This window comes from Halichoerus grypus, chromosome 5 (genome assembly GCF_964656455.1).
Source record: "Halichoerus grypus chromosome 5, mHalGry1.hap1.1, whole genome shotgun sequence".
Classification (NCBI taxonomy): Eukaryota; Metazoa; Chordata; class Mammalia; order Carnivora; family Phocidae; genus Halichoerus; species Halichoerus grypus.
The window spans coordinates 179058640-179076423 of NC_135716.1; the positions used below are offsets into that span (position 1 = coordinate 179058640).

At 54.3% G+C, this 17784-nt stretch overlaps 1 protein-coding gene across 2 annotated transcripts in view; it reads right to left on the reverse strand.

The window, feature by feature from the left end:
- Positions 1 to 15724, reverse strand: part of DISP3 (dispatched RND transporter family member 3) — a 51706-nt gene extending 35982 nt beyond the window's left edge. Inside the window, exon 1 of one of the 2 annotated variants that reach the window (XM_036065160.2) lies at positions 15407 to 15715. The gene's annotated coding sequence lies outside the window, so the exon portion shown is untranslated. Of the gene's footprint in view, positions 1 to 15406 lie in introns of both variants that reach the window. The other variant, XM_078073794.1, reaches the window with a different exon arrangement.
- Positions 15725 to 17784: the final 2060 nt, after the last annotated feature.

Consider the following 17784-nt stretch of genomic DNA (forward strand, 5'->3'; position numbering starts at 1 on the left):
TGAAGAGGATGAAACAGACAAGCAAGAAGTGGACTTGATGAGTTCTTTGTCTATTGTGCCCCCTCCCACCCGCATGCCCACCTTCTCAGTCCACCCCTGGAAAGAAAAGCTGCCATGTGGGAAATGACGCCAGACTGGTGGTCGGCCACCAGGGCTGCAGGCCTGGCTCAGCCACCAAATTTCTGTGTGGCCTTGGGCATGTCCCTCTCTTCTTGGGGCCCTGTCTCGCCCATCTGGCATTGGGATGGTGAAGAGCCAGGTCCTTCTAGCGGTGACATCCGTACAAATTGCAGAGGAGTCCTAGTCTGCAGGCCAAGAAGGGTGGGTGAGATCTGAGAGACCCTCCCCAAACCCAGGGAGGCCCAGCTGGCAAGTGGGGGCTGACAGCGATGCCGCAGTGGGCAACCACCTCCTCGGGCCCTTCCACAGGGTGCGCAGCAAACTGCACATTTATTTTCCTTTCTCAAATGATGGGAACTGATAGCTTAGCAAGGAGCTCCAGCTGCTCCATGGAAAGGAGCTAAGGACAGCTCCACAGTGCCCGGCGCCAACTTCCATTGTGCCTTTATGGTCTTCCATTAGGGTGGGCCCTTGGGGGTTGCTTCTGCTCCTCGCCCGCTCTGTCTCTGTTGCATACACACACACACACGCACACACACACACACACACACTCACTCTCAGAGGTGGCCAGAATTGAACTCTGGGCCTCCCAGGAGCCCATGAGCCAAAGTGGACATACATCCACAAAACAAGCTCTCCTCCCTTCTCTTGGGAGAAGCGAGTGGGGCAGCTGCCTACAAGGAATGGTAGACCCTCGGGGCCTGGAAGGGAAGAACGTGGCCCAGTTTTAAGGGCCAGGTGTGGGACAACCCAAAGACACATTTGAAGCATAATCTCAATTTTATAACAGAAAAAATAATTCCACATGTATATGCATTAAAAAAAAAAACCCATTTATAGTGGTTATCTCGGTCTGGGAGGATTATGGGTGATTTTTATTTTCTTTTTTATACTTGTCTATTTCCAAGTTTTCTGCAGTGATCAGGTGCAGCCTTACTTTTAGAGTGAGAAATAACTGTTATTTAAAAATAGAATGTGTGTGTATACGCATGGAAGGGATTTTGCTAACAACCTTCAACTCTTTGAGGAGTTACTATAATCAGCCTTGGAGGAGGGTTCCATCTACCAAGGAGAGAAAATGAGGAGGGGTGACCAAGTTGCAGCAGGAAAGACCCTGGTTAGACAGCAGAAGGACCTGGAGAATGCCCAATGAGTGAGCAAGTGTGGAAATCTCCTGCTCCCCTGAGATGAACAGAAGGGTCTTTAAAATGAACAGGGAGTAGATCATGGCTCACTGGGCCCAGAAGGGACACCAGAGTGCAGCCAGTCCAACTCCTTCATCCTCCAGCTAGGGAAACTGAGACCCGGTGAAGAGAAGGGACTTACCCAAGTTCTTATTGGGTAAGAATGGGCCTTTGGTGGGAGGCGATGTTACCCTTATTGGGTAAGGCCAGGTTCTTCCTTTCCAGGCTCCGAGGGTCTACCATTCCTTGTAGGCAGCTGCCCCACTTGCTTCTCCTAAGAGAAGGGAGGAGAGCTTGTTTTGTGGATGTATGTCCACTTTGGCTCATGGGCTCCTGGGAGGCCCAGAGTTCAATTCTGGCCACCTCTGAGAGCGAGTGAGTGGCAGAGCCGGGACTCTTGGCTTGGAGGGCTCAGTCGGCTCCATCGCCAGATTCTGAGCCGGGGGGTGGGGAGGGGGGGTTGGCAGTCCCCGGAAACAACCAGGCATGTGCACCCAAAGAGCCAAATGGGGAAGCTATTTTTAAGGTCTAGGGAAAGAAGCATTCTTCAAGTCCCAAGCTAGGTGGACTCCCCTACCTGGACAGAATGGGGCTTTGGTGGGAGGCGATGTTGCTTCACAGACACCCCCAGGCCCCTCCTTGCTCTCCTGCGGAGTGGCTCCCAGGGATGTGGCCCCACACCAGAGGCTGCCTTCGGCCCTAGTTACAACTTCCCTCCTCCCCACGATGGGTGACAGAAACCTTCCTTCTTCATTGCCTTACCTCAGCCAGACTGTTAAAATGTAATAAAAAAGATCACATTAGACATGCAGATTCGACTTAAAATACGTATATGTATATATAATTTAACAGCAATTAGGAGCTAATCAGCTTTTTCTTCCTGTCTCGGGGTGTTTTGTCTCCCCGATGCAGCAGCACTGGTCCTTGGAAACATCTCGGGGTCTTTGATTCTCCTACCCTTCGGCTGAGAGATTTGGGCGCAAGTTCAAAATGAGATCGTTTGAGCTGAACAGTCCCATTTTCCCCTGATGCTGGAGTGGGGACATTGTGTTCTTCTCTGCTTCCCGATTCTGGGTCTGGTCCTTTGGTGAATTCAGCTCATCTGAGGCAGAGAAGAGAGGACAGGAGAAGGGCGGTCCCTCCTGGGCAGCGATGTCCTAAGTCCTAATGCCCCATCTTCTGAGAGTCTGCCACCCTCCAGCTGCCCCAGCTATGTGCCTGCCATCCCGAATCCCAAGCCCTTCTCCGAGACTGGGGCACTCCATCTCAGGAGGCTGCAGAAGTATTAGAGACATGGTGGTGAAATTGGGGCCAAATCACACGGATGGGGTGAAGCCAAGAGTCCAACTGCCACAATGCAGAAACTGCCACCCATTAAGATAATCATAGTTTAATAATCAGCTGCATGTCTACCATGCGCAGGTGCTCTATCCACCCTCTCTCGTACTCACATCAGCCCTGCGAAGGAGGCATTACAAGCTTCCCCATGTGACAGCACAATAAACAGAGAGGTTAAGTGACTCCCTTGGGGTCACACAGGTAATAAGGGGTGAAACTAGAGTTTGAACCTCAGGTCTTCGGATTCTGAAGCCCATGATCTTTTCTCCATTCCAGGTAGCCCTTAAGTTCCTTGAGAGCTGAGATGTCAATACCCATGGAGGAAACCTACAGCTCTTTAGCAAGCCCACACGAGCCCCACAAGGCCGGAAATCACTCAGGTGTCAGCAGTTCTGCTTCTGGTATGTGACAGCTCAAGGCATGACTTAAAGGAAGTCTCCACCAGTCTCGGAAGCCTGGTCTTCCCTTTGATGGGAACATGGGTTGGTGGTTAACTTTATGTGGCTGGGCCATGGGATGTCCAGACTTGGACCAATGTGTGGGTGTGGAGACTGAGTAAAGCAGAAGGCCTTCCCTAATGTGGGCGTCATCCAATCAGTTGAAGACCTGAAGAGAATAAAAAGGCTGAGTAAGAGGGAACTTCTGCTGGAGCTAGAGCATTGGTCTTTTCCAGCCCTCAGACTTGGCCTAAAACATCGGCTCTTCCTGGGTCTCAACTCTGCTGGATTTCAGGCAGGAATTTCCACCATCGGCTCTCCTGGGTCTCCAGCTTGCCAATTGCAGACCGTGGGACCTCTTAATCTCCATACTTATGTGAGCCAATTATTTTGTCTATCTATCTATCTATCTATCCATCCATCCATCCATCTATCTACATCCTATTGGTTCTGTTTCTTTCTAATACAATTTCCCCAGAGGGAAAGTAGAGGTGAGGCAGGGAGCCCCAGCCTAGCAGCTAGATCTTAGGTGTCTCCTAGAGTCTTCTCTCAAAAAGCCGCAAGTCTTACCCAGCATCTCAAATGAAAATGGCTAAGGAGCCAGGGAATGCCCTCCAAATCTATAGAGGGAGGGGCGAGGTTAGGTGGCTCTCAGGGCGTCTGAGCCCTTCCCTCAGCAAGAACACCCTAAATCTCCCACCCCCATCCTCCCTGCCCCCAGCCCCTGGGAAACCTGGCTTTGTAGCTGTTGCTGAATCAAGCACCTACACCTATGCCCCTTCAGACCTCCTGCCCCCCAAGAAACACCAGCCTCATTAGCTAAATGTGCCAGCAGAGGGCAGGAAGTTCAGAGGGATGCACATGACCACTTCCCACAAAGAAAATCTGGGCTTATTTATCGGGAGCCAGGAGGGGTGGGAGAGGGAGTCAGCAGGGACTCTGCGGCGAGCCTGTCCAGCCCCTCATTTCCCAGAGCAGGGCGAGCCGCGGAGATAGAGTGCGTGAAGGACAGCTGGCCTCCCGGGTTGACAGCTGGTGAGGAAACTGGACACTGACTCGTAAGCCCAACAGCTCAATATATACCTGGCAAACAAGCTTTGCTCTGGTCAATATATCACCCGGGGAAACGTCCCAGCCAGCACCAGAGGAATCCAGTATTAATGGTCACAGGAGCACTGCCGCCCTCTCCCGTTCTGTGTTCTCTCTAGTGGGCTCAGGGGGACAGAACTTGTCCCCCCACCGCTAAGAAGGATATGGGGTACTGAGAGCACCAGGGCCTGATTTTGGGGGGTGGCGGTGGGGAGCTAAGCATGGATTTTGCAGTCGGATAAACCTGGGCTCTAGCCCTAGCTCTGCCACCCGTGGGGGGCCTGGGGTTTCAGTTTCTTCATCTGTACAATGGCAATGGTGACACCCAGCTTGCTGAGTCACAGCTGTTAGTATGATGGTGATGAGCTTCAGAGATGGGGAGAGCCCCAAATCCGGCCCCTGCTCATGGCTGGAGCCGACTCTCATTCTCTACCTCCTAGACCCTCAGACTTTAACATGGGTCAGGCACCAGGTGCACCTGTTAAAACACAAACTTCTAGGCCAGACACCAGATCCAGTCAATCAGACTCTGGGCGCGGGGGGTGGGGGGGATGGTGAGGCCCAGGAATCTAGTCACACCACCTCCCCAGGTGATTCTGTTGCAGATGGTCCAGGATCCTTCTTTGAAAGACCCTGCTGCCCTGGTCACCCTCCCCAGTCCCCAAAGACTTCTTCCAGCAGGTGGTCTAGCCGTTGGTGTTCCCCACCCTGGGGCTCACACTTGCCTCTCTGCAGGCTCGCCACACTCCTGATCCTGAGGATGGACTCAGGCTCCCGGATCTCTGGCCAGGGCTCACTCCTCCAAGCGCCTCTTCCTCCAGCCGTGGGGAGGGAAGAAATGATGGCATTTGGGCCAGGACTTTATGTCCAGAGAGAGGGATACAAACAGGATGCCCAGATCTGCCAACCAGCTCTTCAACGAGCAGTGAAAGAAAATAGAAGGCCAAGGGCTTACTGTCTGGCAGAAGCTGTGTGAGGGGCTTGGGCAGGGAGCCCTGCATCCACCAAGCAATGCCATGTGCCCAGTGCTGGCCACTTCATTTATTTATGTCATCTCTGATCCAGCCTCAGCTCTACGAGGCAGTGGGCAGGGGTGGGGTGCTGGGGTCCGGGCCTCTGCAGGCCAGTGTCAGAGCCCATCATTTTAGCCTCTGTGCTCTACTGGCAGGGGGAATTACACCCAGACTGACCCACTCTTGCCCCCACCCCACTCCACCTCTTGTCGTCTAAGAACTCAGGCCTCACGGCCCAGACCCATCAGTCCTGGCTCCTGGAGCCCGCCAAGCAGCCTTGGCATCTCTGAAGAAAAGGCAATGAAAGCTTAATAAAACCAGTAACGCTTACAGAGCCCATAAAATATAGCCAGGCCCCCAGGCACCCCTTGCCTGAAGGGTCAGAAGGTTCCTGAAAACCCTCACTACATGCCTTGGCCAGCCTGTCCTCCTCCCACCATCTCTTCCCCACCCCCAGTCCCAAGTCCTGGCCGCTGTCTGGACTTCAGTGTGAACCCGGAGGACCCACTGGACTGCTGGGTTAATAAAAAAAATAAAAAGATCCCCACAAAATATGACCAATAGCCATGACCATAAAAGCCAAATTGGATTCCTTCTTGGATGATGAGCTTGGGGTCCTTCTCTCTCTCTGAGACCTGATTAACAAATATGTAGAACAATTCCCCTACCATCTCTGGCTCCAGCCAGCTCTCCCCACAGCTCAAAGCTCAGGGACAAGGAAGGAGGCAGGAGCAGGGGATGCCCATCTGGGCAGTAAAAGCAGCCCCAGGGCCTGGGAGTAGGGACGCCCCCACCACTGACCTGCTGTGTGACTCAGAGCGAGTCACTTAATACCCCTGAACGGTGGTCCCCCATCTGAGGAGAGATGCTCTCAAGCCCTCCCCCTTTGGATTCTCAGTCTCTGCCCAAGACGGGGAGACAACGGATGGGGAGAGGGCTCCCGTTCATCCCATTCGGAAGCTGTTGTGTAACTGGGGGGCCCGGGGACATGTGTGTGCTCAGTGTCAGCAGTTTTGCTGGGACACAGCAGGTGGCCGCCTGTCGGGTCTTAGCTCTGGGGGCGGCTTTGGAGACTATCCCTCCCCTCCCCCCAGCACACCCAGACCACATCTGTGGGTCCAGGGACATTGCAAGACCCTTCTTAGCCCCACACCACAAAAGACAAGCTTGGGGGTAAACTGGAAGCTGAAAGATACAAAGCACATAATGCAAAGTGCTCAAACCCACAGAGAGGCCACCACGACTGGTTTGGGATGGAGTTCTAGGAAGGCTTGGACCCCAGCCTGATTGCCTGGAAAAAAAGGGAGAAACCTCAGGGCAAATGTTCCCTCTGAACCCTAGGGGCTCCCCCAGCCCCTGCTGCTGGGTTTGCAGAGGGCCAAGAAGGCCAGCACCGGATAAAAGCACATCAAGGAGCTCAGCAAGGAGATCCTGGAGGCTGCTTGGGCCCTTGAGTCCCCAGGCCAGAGCCACCGCTCGCCCTGCCCTCTCATCCTGGGGGACTGAATGATCTTGTGTCCATGCAGCAACTTAACAGCTTGTAGATCATTTTCATATGGGTTTCCAAGTCTTAGGAATTATTTCTAATTTGCAAACAAGAAAACGGAGGCTAAAGGAAGTAAAGGGATTTATTTGAACCAGATTTCTGATAAGCTTGATACTCTTCTCACTATATTCGATTTTTAGTCTTACATGTTGAAAACTCTCCGAGATGTGGAGTCAGCCTTCCTGACCCCCACTGGTGTGCACACATGTGAGCTCCTCCTTGCTCTCTCCCTGTCTCTCTCTGTCTCTCTCACAGTGTCTGCCCCCAGAGTTATCTGGCCGCAGTCTAGGCACAGCTCTGGCTCCAGGGAAGAGAGGAGAGAAGCATCATGGACTAACAAGCAAGTTCATCAACTTGGGTGTCTAGGTGGAAATGCAGCTTCAGTGCCCGCAGGTCAGTGGCTCCGGGGAAGGGCTTCCTGGCTACACTTATGATGGATAGCTCAGGTGCCTATAGTCGGGGGTCGAGGGGTCAGTCTAGGAGGGGTACCTGGTACCTCTGTGCACATGAGGCCAGAACAGAGGCCCCTGACAGGGTGGGGAGTCTGACACTGGCTCTTAGCCTTGGCCCATACTCCGTGAAGGTGCAGCTGCCTACAGAGACAGGAATTGAGGGTTGGAGCTGAGCGGTCAGAGCAGAGGGCCTGGGATGAAGAGCAGATCTCCAATTATCATCCCTCTTCAACTCTGCTGCCTTTCCCATAAAAGGCTTGGGAGATTCAGTGCCCCAGGAACTAACTGCTGCTCCCAGCCCCAGAGGCCAGGAGAGACCCCAGTGAAGTTACCTGGGCTCAAGGATCTCAGTCCCTCTCTGCCCCATCCCCACCCTGCTCAATGGTGCAGTGTTATCCTAAGTCAGTGGGAACTCTCCCCAAATCCTTCCACAATAATGGGGCTCTGTCTCCTATCTATTTGTGATCTTGGGCTAGTCTTCCTTCCTGGGTTTCAGTTTGCCCTTTGTCAAATGGGAGAGTTGGACTCAATGAGATTTCAGATACCTCCCAGTTGTCATTGGGAGTCCCCAAAGGGCCAGGACACAGAAGTGTGACAAGAAAGAAACTGGGGCGGTTTAGGGCTCGGGGAGCAGCTCGGAAGGTGAAGAGCGTTGCAGATTTCTCAGGGTGCTGGGGTTGCCACCTCCATCAGCTTTGCAGGCCCCTGGTTCCAATCCCTGCCATGGCCAGAGCCAGGGGGGCCCTGTGACCAGAGGGTCCAGCAGAATGGGTGGGGGTGGGGTGTGCAGTGAGAGGGCAAGGTTCAAGGACCCAGACTCTCTCTTCCTGATCCTGAGCTGAAGGACATTCCAGCAGACAAGAACAGGTCCTTTCCCTTTGTCAGTACTTGGGGTCAGGCTCTATCAAATCCAGGACCTGGCTGTCGAAGTCCACTTCCCATTCATTCACTCACTCCCTGATTCATTCATTCATTGTCTTCATTCATTCACTCATTGGTGCTTGCTATATAAAATAAAGACTTGTTGTTAAATCGCCTTTATCTTGAACTCCTTTTCCCCAGAAGGCTCTATGAACCTTCCCAACCCAGATTTATTCTTATGCTCATTCATGCCCAAGAGGGCCTCTTGGCTGACACATCCCCGTTCATCATAAATTCCTGGTTCTGTTACTCTGGAACCATCTGCTCAAAGCCTCTGGAGACCGGGTCAGAAAGTCAGGAACCCTTGCAAGGAACCTGCAGCACCTACTACCTGCAATGCTCTCCACCAGTCAGCTTCTTTCCAGCTTCTCTGCTTGAAGAAGGGAAGGCAGGGTCTTCTCCTCTGGCTGCTGACACTTTTCCAAAGCCTGATTTCTCTCTAGCTTAGCCTAATGTGTCTCAGGCCTGGATGGCAGAAAGGAACCGAAACCAACATCCTGCCTTTGGGAAGTCACAAGATGATGCTTTAAAGCCAGCAAATACTTTTCAACCAGGGATTTCACACATTCGGTCATGTCCAGAGGGATCCAAGTCCCAGCTGTGTCTACACAGAATGGAAAGGGGGAAACATCGGGAGGAAAGCCAGACAAGTCCTGCCAGTCTGCCAGATGTTGCACACATCTGGACATCTGAAACATGATCTGTTTGGATGCTCGGCAGTCAAGAAGCAAATGGTCTATGCATGTCGCCCTGTCAACCAGGACACAGCCCCATACGTAAAAATTTCTCAGATTACTGAAGGATCCAAAGGTACTTTGGTTGCAATCTTTAGAGACCCAAATCAAGTTAATATAAAGGCCAAAGCAAGGCCTCAATCATCATATGGTGGCTGTGCTTATGGCACCTGAGGGCAGCCTGCCCACGTTCCACTGCTCATCGGCAGGCTGCTTCATCTTTCTGCATTTCACATTGCTGATCCTTAAAGTGGAATACTAACAGTGATGCCCTCATAGGGCAGGTATGAAGATGAAGCTGTAATATCTATAAAGCTCTAAGCCCAGTGCCTGGCAAGTAGTAAACTTTCCAAATATGTTGGCTGTTATTAGAATCATCATCATCATCATCATCATCATCATCATCTTTGTCATCGGAGTGGTCACCTCGCAGAGCTCTCCCAGCCAAGAACATGAGAAATCCTCCAGGACAGTGCAAAGGCCAGAATGGGGGAGAGGGACACATGCTCCTCCCCGAACATCCCAGGAACACCAGTTTGCCAAACCCTTTGCCCAACTCAGCCCCATCTAAGCCGCCTTCCCCAGAGACAAGAAGATCACCACATTCCCCTCCGTGATAGGAGTGGCTTCCAGCTGGCAGTCACGTCTCTTCCATTAAGAAGGTTTGGCAGAGGATGTATTGTCCAGGTGCCAGTATGTGTGTCAGATATCTGGGGCAGATGGTTGGGCAGGGATGAGCCTTCTCTACTACACCCCATCTCCCACCAAGACATCAAGCTGGGAAGAGCACCCAAGTGTGCTGCAGGCACCACCCGTGGGAAACTTTTCTCCTAACCCAGGAATGACTGCTTGCTTGGATCATGTCGTCTGAGCCCCAGAGGACACCTGGGTCCCTCTTCTACTTCTGGTAGGGGACCTAGAGGAGCCATCGCTTTCATCCATCATCACCTCTGCTCTAGGCAGGAGATGCTGGGTGGGGATGGGAGACTCTGGTGAGCCCTACAAGGACGAGACAGGCTTTTCCACCTCTGTACCCAGTGCCTGGCACACAATGGGGCTGCCCAGGCAGACACTTGTGGGATGGAGGTGGGGGGTTAAGGAGAAGACTCTTCCTGGTAGAGGAGGTTTAAGCCTCTGGACACTGTCTTCCAGGACATCACTCCCTGGTTCCAAGGAGCATCCCCTATAAGAGACCTAGATGGCACCTGCTGGCATCTGAATCCAAGCCACTCCTTCTCATTGTCCCCACCACCTCCTCATTTCCAATGGTCAAGTTCACTGCATACAGCAAGACCCTAGATCTGCCATGTGATGGCTTTTTCTGAATTTCCCAGGTTCCCAGTCCGGTTCCCTCAGAGGGAGGAACAAAGGAAGCAGGATGCCAGAATCAAGGGCATGCTCCAGGGGTTCCACCTGCCCAGTGGGTTCTCCCCTGAGTTCAGGGAGAAACATACCCAGACCCGAAGCTTCAGTAAAGCCCCCCAGGGGATGGTCCCAGGACCCTGAATCAGGCTTCTTCCCTCCAGGTTTTGGCAGGGACACAGCTCTTCCTGGCACAAATGCCGGCAAGCGTGACAAGACCTGGAAGTGTAATATAAATAGCCTGCTGCTGCCCATCAGCTCCTCCTTCCCCTTGGTTTCAGTTCCGGATTTTCCCCTTCCTTACCCCCCAGAATAAACCTGCTAACGGGGGCTCTGTGGGCTCCACCTACCTCCTGGCTAGCTGTGTGACCTTGGGCAGGTGAGTCAACCTCTCTAGCCTCAGTCCCTTCAGCTGTGAAGTGGAGTAAGGCCACCTACCTCTGGGTTGTTGTAGGGATCACATCAATTAATGCGTGTAAAGCATTTAGCACAGTGCTTGGCACATGACAAAAAGTTCTGTTTTTGCTAGTGTTGCTGTTGATGATGATACATAGGTGGGGACCTGGGCAGGTCAGCAGGGTCAGGCTTGAGGTGGGGGTGCAGGGTGCAGAGGAGAGGACTTGGTATGAAATGCAGTGAAAGACAGCTGCATTTCACCCCTGCCCTTGGAAAGGAAGTATTACATTTACCGCCTGCATTGGCTCAGCTCCTTCACTGGGGGCCCTTGGATGCTTCCCACACACTCACCAGCCTGGCTCCCTGGCATTCAGGGTCTGTCACCAATGCACTGCTGCGTGATGCTTTGCAGCTTGCCCTCTCTGAAGTCACTTCCCCATTGGCAGAGGCCTCTTAAAGCCCTGACATCTCACAGAGTTAAATCATTTTTCCTAGTCCAAGCTTCATAAGGGGCTCCCACCTGAGCCCATCCACAGGCAGACAGGTTTGGGCTCCCGTGGTTGGGGACAGAGTCCAGGATGCCAAGGCAAAGCCCCCAGTCCCAGCCCTGGCCCAGAAACCTCAGGTACCCACCCCCGGTCCCTGAGAAATGGCCAGAGCTAAACTCAGGCCACAGCATTACCCTTCACGCTTCACCCTTGTTGGGGCCAGCAGAGGAATTTACATTCTTTTGGAAATCATCATGTAAATGGTTTCTCAACAAAAGCTATTCATTCAATGGATACATGGATGAATACCAGAAACAAAGCAGAGTACTGGGCAAAATAGGGACTTTAGGTTTATTCCATAAAAATCTGTCCCTAATTTGGCCTCTTCTAGGTGTATGACCTTGGGCAAGCCTCTTTACTTCTCTGAACCTTGGTTTTCCTGTATATTAAATGGGAATAATGATCCCTACTCCATGAGGTGACTACGAGGTTGAGTGAAATAGTATATGTAAATACTTAGTAGGTACTCAACAAATGGCAGTCTCATTGTCAGCATTGTTATTACCAGCCTGCTGCTCCCATTGGAAGGCAGGGGACCTGAGGCCATTAGCCTTGAATGGTGCCCATTTTCGAAGAGCTTTGATGACCACACAGACACACGCTAATTGCCGTCCTCCCACCCATGTGCCCTCCAGCTGGTGAGGAGCAGGAGTGGCCTTCTGGTCTCCCTGTGGCCAAGCAGGGAGCTGGCTCACTGGGGGAGGCTCTGCCCCCTTCCCTGGGCTATCCTGGCAGTGTCCATGCCTCTGGCCTTTGTCGAGCAGCTGGAGTGTGAGCTCCACTGTCTGCCCGTGAAATGCGACTTTCAGAAAACATGCATATTTGTGAGTTGGTGCATGTTTCTATTTCGGGCCGACACTGCCCTCTTTATTTATTTTCCCTGGGCTTTGCATTTGGAACCCAGCTTGGAAGGGTGTTTTGACAGACTTTGACACTCCTCCCCGCTCCTCTGGCGGGAGACATGCTCTGGTGGGGGAGGATGGGCAGGGGGAGGAGGATTTAAAATGACAAGCTTTCTCTCAGCTAGGATCCACCAACAATCAGACACCCCTGCCTCACTGGTCCAGCCCTCCATCTCTCCATATTTGGGTGGGCGGGGGGAGGAGTAGAAGAGGTTCAGGTGGGGAAACAATTTCAAAGAGGGGGAAAAAAACCAAAGAGGCTAATCAATATCAACACCAATAATGTTATTATCAACCACTGATTTCACCACCACCACTTTTGGGTGCCTATTTTTATGACTGACAGTGGCCTGGAAGACTGCCCTTACAGAAACCATCTCATTTTGCAGCATCTCACTGTGCTCATCTGTAAAGGCAATTTTGCAGTACTCAGCTAGTGGGGCTGTAAGAAGTGGCCACTCAGTCAGATGGCAGCAGTGACTCTCTTCCCTCCTGGCCTCAGATCTTGGCCAGCTGCCCATGGACATCTGACATGGTCCAGGTCTTAGGGACTTGGGGCTGATTGCCAAGACCCTACCCACCAGGCAGGCCTCTAAAGGTGTGCTCAGCGAGTCCCTTCTCTGTGGTCATTTACAACCAGCCCAGAGTTGACCTTAACTCAGGGAGGAAGGACCTTAACTCAGACAACTCCATCTGCCTGGATGACCAGATGAGTGAAGGGGAGATGAAGAGACAAGAGAAATGTGTTTAAACTGTCAGAGAAAAGGGCTTAAACCATAATTCTAAGGCTCTGAGGGTCAGGAGATCCAGGTTGAAGTTCCTACTCTTCTATTCATTCATTCATTCACCTAGCATCCACCAGCAGAACCAGTGGTTCATGCAGAATCAATATCCGCCTCAATGGAGAATGCGCTGCAGCAATGTGACCTCAAGAAAATTACTTGACATCTCTGGTCCTATAAAGGAAATTACCTGAACATCCCTCATTCAGGGGACAGGATGAATTCACCAGTGGTGGGTACTTTGAGCAGGGGGGAAAGGTACTATAACCTCTGAGGTTAGAACCCTGATTTTCAATCCCACCCACACTCAAGAGTGAGTTCATGTTCCACATTATTAGGACCAAACAGGGACCCTTGAAGGTCACTTCAGCCAGCCCTGTTCTTGCAAAGATGGGAAGCCTGAGGCTCAGAGAAGGGAAATAACTTGACCAAAGACACACTGGGAGACTGTGGCCAAGCTGAGACTAGAATGCAGGTCTCCTTACTCCCACTCTAGTGCTCTTTCCACCACATCACACTGGGACTCTTGCTCTTCCAACATGGTTTTGGATTTTAAGGGCAATAGCAGAAGAGGTATCAAAGGGGAAGCCAGAACATGGGTACCAGATCCTTCAAAATCCCCATAGGGTGGGGGCTTGCTGTGATTCCAGAACAGAGGAATCCTGGCCCCTTGGAGAGACTGCTGGGGCTCTGGGGCATCTGGCCCTAGACATGTTCCCAGGGAGGGGCCGGAAGCTGCTGAGGCCATGGGCCGGGAGGGGGGGCGGTGTCAGACTTTCACAGAGGGGGGAGTGGAGGCATAAAATCTACCTGGAGAATGGAGTCGGCTCCCCCTAAGGGTCAGCTGTGTCCAGAATGGAGCAAAGATGGACCGGGGTCAGACCCAGGCTGAAGGAAAGTTGGTGAGAGAGTGAAGGCAGCTGGGAAGGAGGAACTGGGAAAGACAAAAAAAAAAAAAAAAAAAAAAAAGGAGGGAGAGATACATGGGGGAGGAGAACAGAGCAGGGAAACAAAGAGAAAGTGCAAACAAAAAATGATGCAGAAAGAGGGGCGTGTACCCTGGTTGTAGATTTGTCTGGAGTAGGGTCTGAGGAAGGGGAGCAGGCATGGGGGTGGTGAGCTGAGCAAAATGGATTCTGAGCCTAAAATCCAGATTCTGTAAGGCCAGGCTTCTGCCCATAGCTTCCACTGGGCCATAGCCGCCTCCTTCCATTTGGCAGATGCCCCGCTTCCTGCTCAGGTCTGCATGGGGGGGGGGCGGGGGGGCGGGGGGAATTTCTCCCCCCCCCCAACGAAGTGTGTGTCTGTATGTGTGTGTTGTGCGGGGAGCCTGAGCAGCTCTGTGAATCACTGGGTATCCCTGCGAGCACCCAGAGAGGAGGTCTGGAGTCTGGGGCTTAGAAAGATGTCCGGAGACAGCAAGACCTGGAGGAAGACGCCGCGCAGATACTAGCGCTTGTGGGAAGACCTGAGTTTGCCCACGTGTGAGTGGATGGATCGTCCCTCTGTGTGTGGACTGTGAGTGGATATATATTTGCATGAGTGGACTATGAGTCTGTGTGGGGATGGTTTGCAGGTGGCCTGTACGTCTGTGTGAGTGTGCGCAAGGACCGTGGGTCCGTGGGCGGGCGCGGGGGCTGTGGGTCTCCAAGGCCGGCTCGCGGCGCTGTCCGCGGTGCTAACCCGGGGCGTGGACAGGAGGGCACCTGCGCCCAGCCTCAGGGGGACCGCAGGAGCCTGGCGCCAGCTGTCGAGCAGACAGGGGCCTCAGAAAGGAAGTCTCCAAGTCTTCCTTGGAGGCGCCTTCCCAGTCCAGCTGCAGGTCTCGCCGGGGAGTTGGGAAAAGTTCTCCCAGCGGCGGGGCTGGCTCACGGGACTCCGCGCCACTCACACCAGGAATCTTACCCCAAGCTCAGCGCCGCCACTGCCCGCTGCTCAGCCCACCTCCACCTTCACTCCCGTCTCGGCAGGGCCCGGGGACCCTATCGCGCTTCCACCGCCCGCCCAGTCTGCCCCAGAGCTCCCGCGCGCCCAACTGGACCTGCAGCCAGGTTAATTGCTTTCCAGGACTCGGGAAATGTCCGGCCGAAAGCACGAGTGCGCTAAGGTGGGGAGTGGATGGAGAGGAGGTCATTAACCTTTTCCTCCCTCCGCTCTAGCCGGGCCGAGAGCCGGATCCCGGGCGGCTTTTAGACCTACACTCAACTTTTACGGAATCAGTCATCCACCCGCGAGGACAAGCAGGGGGCTGGAGGTCGGAAGCCTCCCTGGAGATCGGAAATCTCGCCAACTGTGGACATCAAACTGACCCATGCACAACGAAGAAGCTGCTCCGGCCCCGGGAGGAGTTGGTGCGGAGCTGGGGCCCGGCCGCGGGGGGCAAGCTCCGGGCTCTGCCCACCATCAGCTGGCTTTCCCGGGGAAGCCAAGGCCTGCACCCAAGGCTGGCCGGAGAGCAAGAGAACTCCACACACAGCCCCGCGCAGGCCGGGGTGGGGTCGGCGCGGAGGGCTTGCCCCTTCCTCTGAGCAATGCATCCCCCAGCCCCGACCCGGATGGCGCCCAGCGGCCGTCGCACTCACCTCGGCTTGCCAAGCTGAGCTGGCTGAGCCGCGGGCGCGGGAAGGAGGCACACCGGAGGGGCTGGGGGCTCGGCCACCCCGCCGTGAGGACTTGTCCCCTCGCGGAAGTCTCAGGGAGAAGCTCTTCGGAGCTGCAGGAGGCCGGGGTTCCCCACTCCGCTCCAGAGAGCACAGACCGCGCACAGCGTGAGGCTGATCCTGGTCCCCAGCGCACAACCCAAGCACTCAGCGCCGCCGCCGCCTTTTATTTGCCGCCCGCCTTTGTTTGGGTCCCGGCTCCTACCACGGGGTGTGGGGGTGTCCGGGGCAGGCTCTTGAGCTGCGCCGCCCCCCCAGCCACTGGTGCCTCCGGCCTGCGCGCCGCCTGGCCTCGCGTCAGTGGCCGGTGAGGGCCTGCGATCCGCCGCTCACTGCTGTCTCTGGAGCCCGCCGCCGGGCGCCGTGGTGGCCGCCGCTCCCCCTGCGGGAGCTGCGCGGTGGTACAACCGGGCTCACAATGCCGGCGGGCGGGGCTGCGAGCGGCGTAGCGACCCCTGGGGGTCGATGCACGCCTCTGCAAACGGCCCAGGCCGTGACTCCTGCTCCGACCCCAAGTTTCCTAGGTCCCCAGGTCTCTCCCGCCTGCGCTCCTGTCTCCCCGTCCGCACAGCCTTGGCAGATCACCAGCCGCCTGGACAATCGAGGGCATCCCCGGGTCTTCTCCAGCGGGAGCTGCCAAACCCGGGCTCCTGGCGCCATCCCTCCTTCCCTCCTTCATCCACCTTTCTGGCACCAGAGCCCAGAGCCATGCCAGCCCCTGGGACCGGGCATCCCTCCAGCTCTTCCACGTGGTCTGCCTGACACCCCTGTCCGAAAGGCCACAAGGAGAAGGGGCCGGGCAGCAAAGACCAGTGCCTGGCCCATTTCTCTCCATCAGGGCTCAGAAGGCATCAGCATTGGTGTCACTGAGGGAGAGCCGAGCGGGTCGCCTCAAAAGCGGGGTAGCCACAGCACCCCAGCTGCAGAATGGAGAGGTTTTACTTAGAGAAGCCAGGAAGAAGGGAGGCCACCACCACTGTTGTGTGAGGGGTGAGCCAGTTTATCATACATCTTCAGAGTGTGTGCGGAGAGGAGCAGGGAAGACAGAGATGGGGGAAACCCAACTCAGCCTGCAGCAAGTTCCCAGCTTCTGGGAGAGATAAGAACACGAGAGAGTTCTAAAATGAAACACCAAGCCCCATACCCACACACAGGTACTCAACCCGTGCCAGTTTCTCCAGCCCTTCTCTTTAAAAGAGGAAAACTGAGTTGAGGGCACCTCTAATGTTAAGGTGCTGAGTGCAGCTCCTGGTCTGTGGCTCACTTACCATTCCTGCTCTGTGGTGTCCAGTCCCTGGGAGCTGTACCCACTGGCTCACTGCCAACTGGACACATTGGTATTTATGACCCTGGATGCCTTGAGAGCTCATCTATGCAGAAGCAAATGGCCCGAGCCAGTGTCCCTGCCCCAGCACTCACTCCCCATGTGCTCAGGATCCTCAGGGGAGCCGTTGCCAGACTAGCCAAGCCTGTTAGGAGACTCCCAGTGGCATCATCTGGTCTTGAAGACATTTAGGGTTGGAAGCAGCTCCTGACTCCAAGGGTGCCACCCTGAGCTGGGAGGGGAGGGAGACAGAGACAGAAGGCCTCTCCTGAGAAGTGGGGAGTATGTGTGTTGCTGCCCCCAAGATCAGTGGCCAAATCTGACATAGGAGTACAAAGGAACAGACCTAGCGCCACGGTGCACACTTCTGGTCTCTCTTGCCACATCCCAGAAGGAAGCCAGAAAATGTGAAGCTATGGGAGAGGGTGGGAGGAAGGAGAACAGAGAAAAGATTGGTTTTTAAGGGAGCAACAGGGGAGATACAAAGTGTGTTCCCAAGCCCAGCTGAGAGCAAAGGGTTTTCTTTGCTGGGTGAATGGCTTACTCTTCTCAGTTGGTTTGATGGCTGCTTCCAGGAGCCTCCTCAAAGTTCTCCAAGCCTCCTGCACTGTTGCTCTCAGTCTGACAGATCCACAGGGAATGCCACAAGGAATGCCACCCTTGGCCCACACCTGGGACACAGTCCCCGCTCCCCTGGGAACTATTTTTAGCGGATGGGGGTCCTAGCTTCATGCCACCTAGCTAGCCACAGCTGTGGCCACTTTGGCCACACCCTGCTCCAAGTCCTTGCTGCCTCCAGGGGTCTCCAGATGATCTCCAGTGGGAGATGGGCTTGCTCTGCCCTTGTCCAGGGATTTCTGGGTACCGAGGATGCAGAGGCAGAGGCCCACGGAGTGGGGGAGGAGGTAGGGAGTGTGATGCCCGAGAACACTGAAAGGATACAATTTTCCCAGGCCATCAGCAGAGTTTTAAAAAT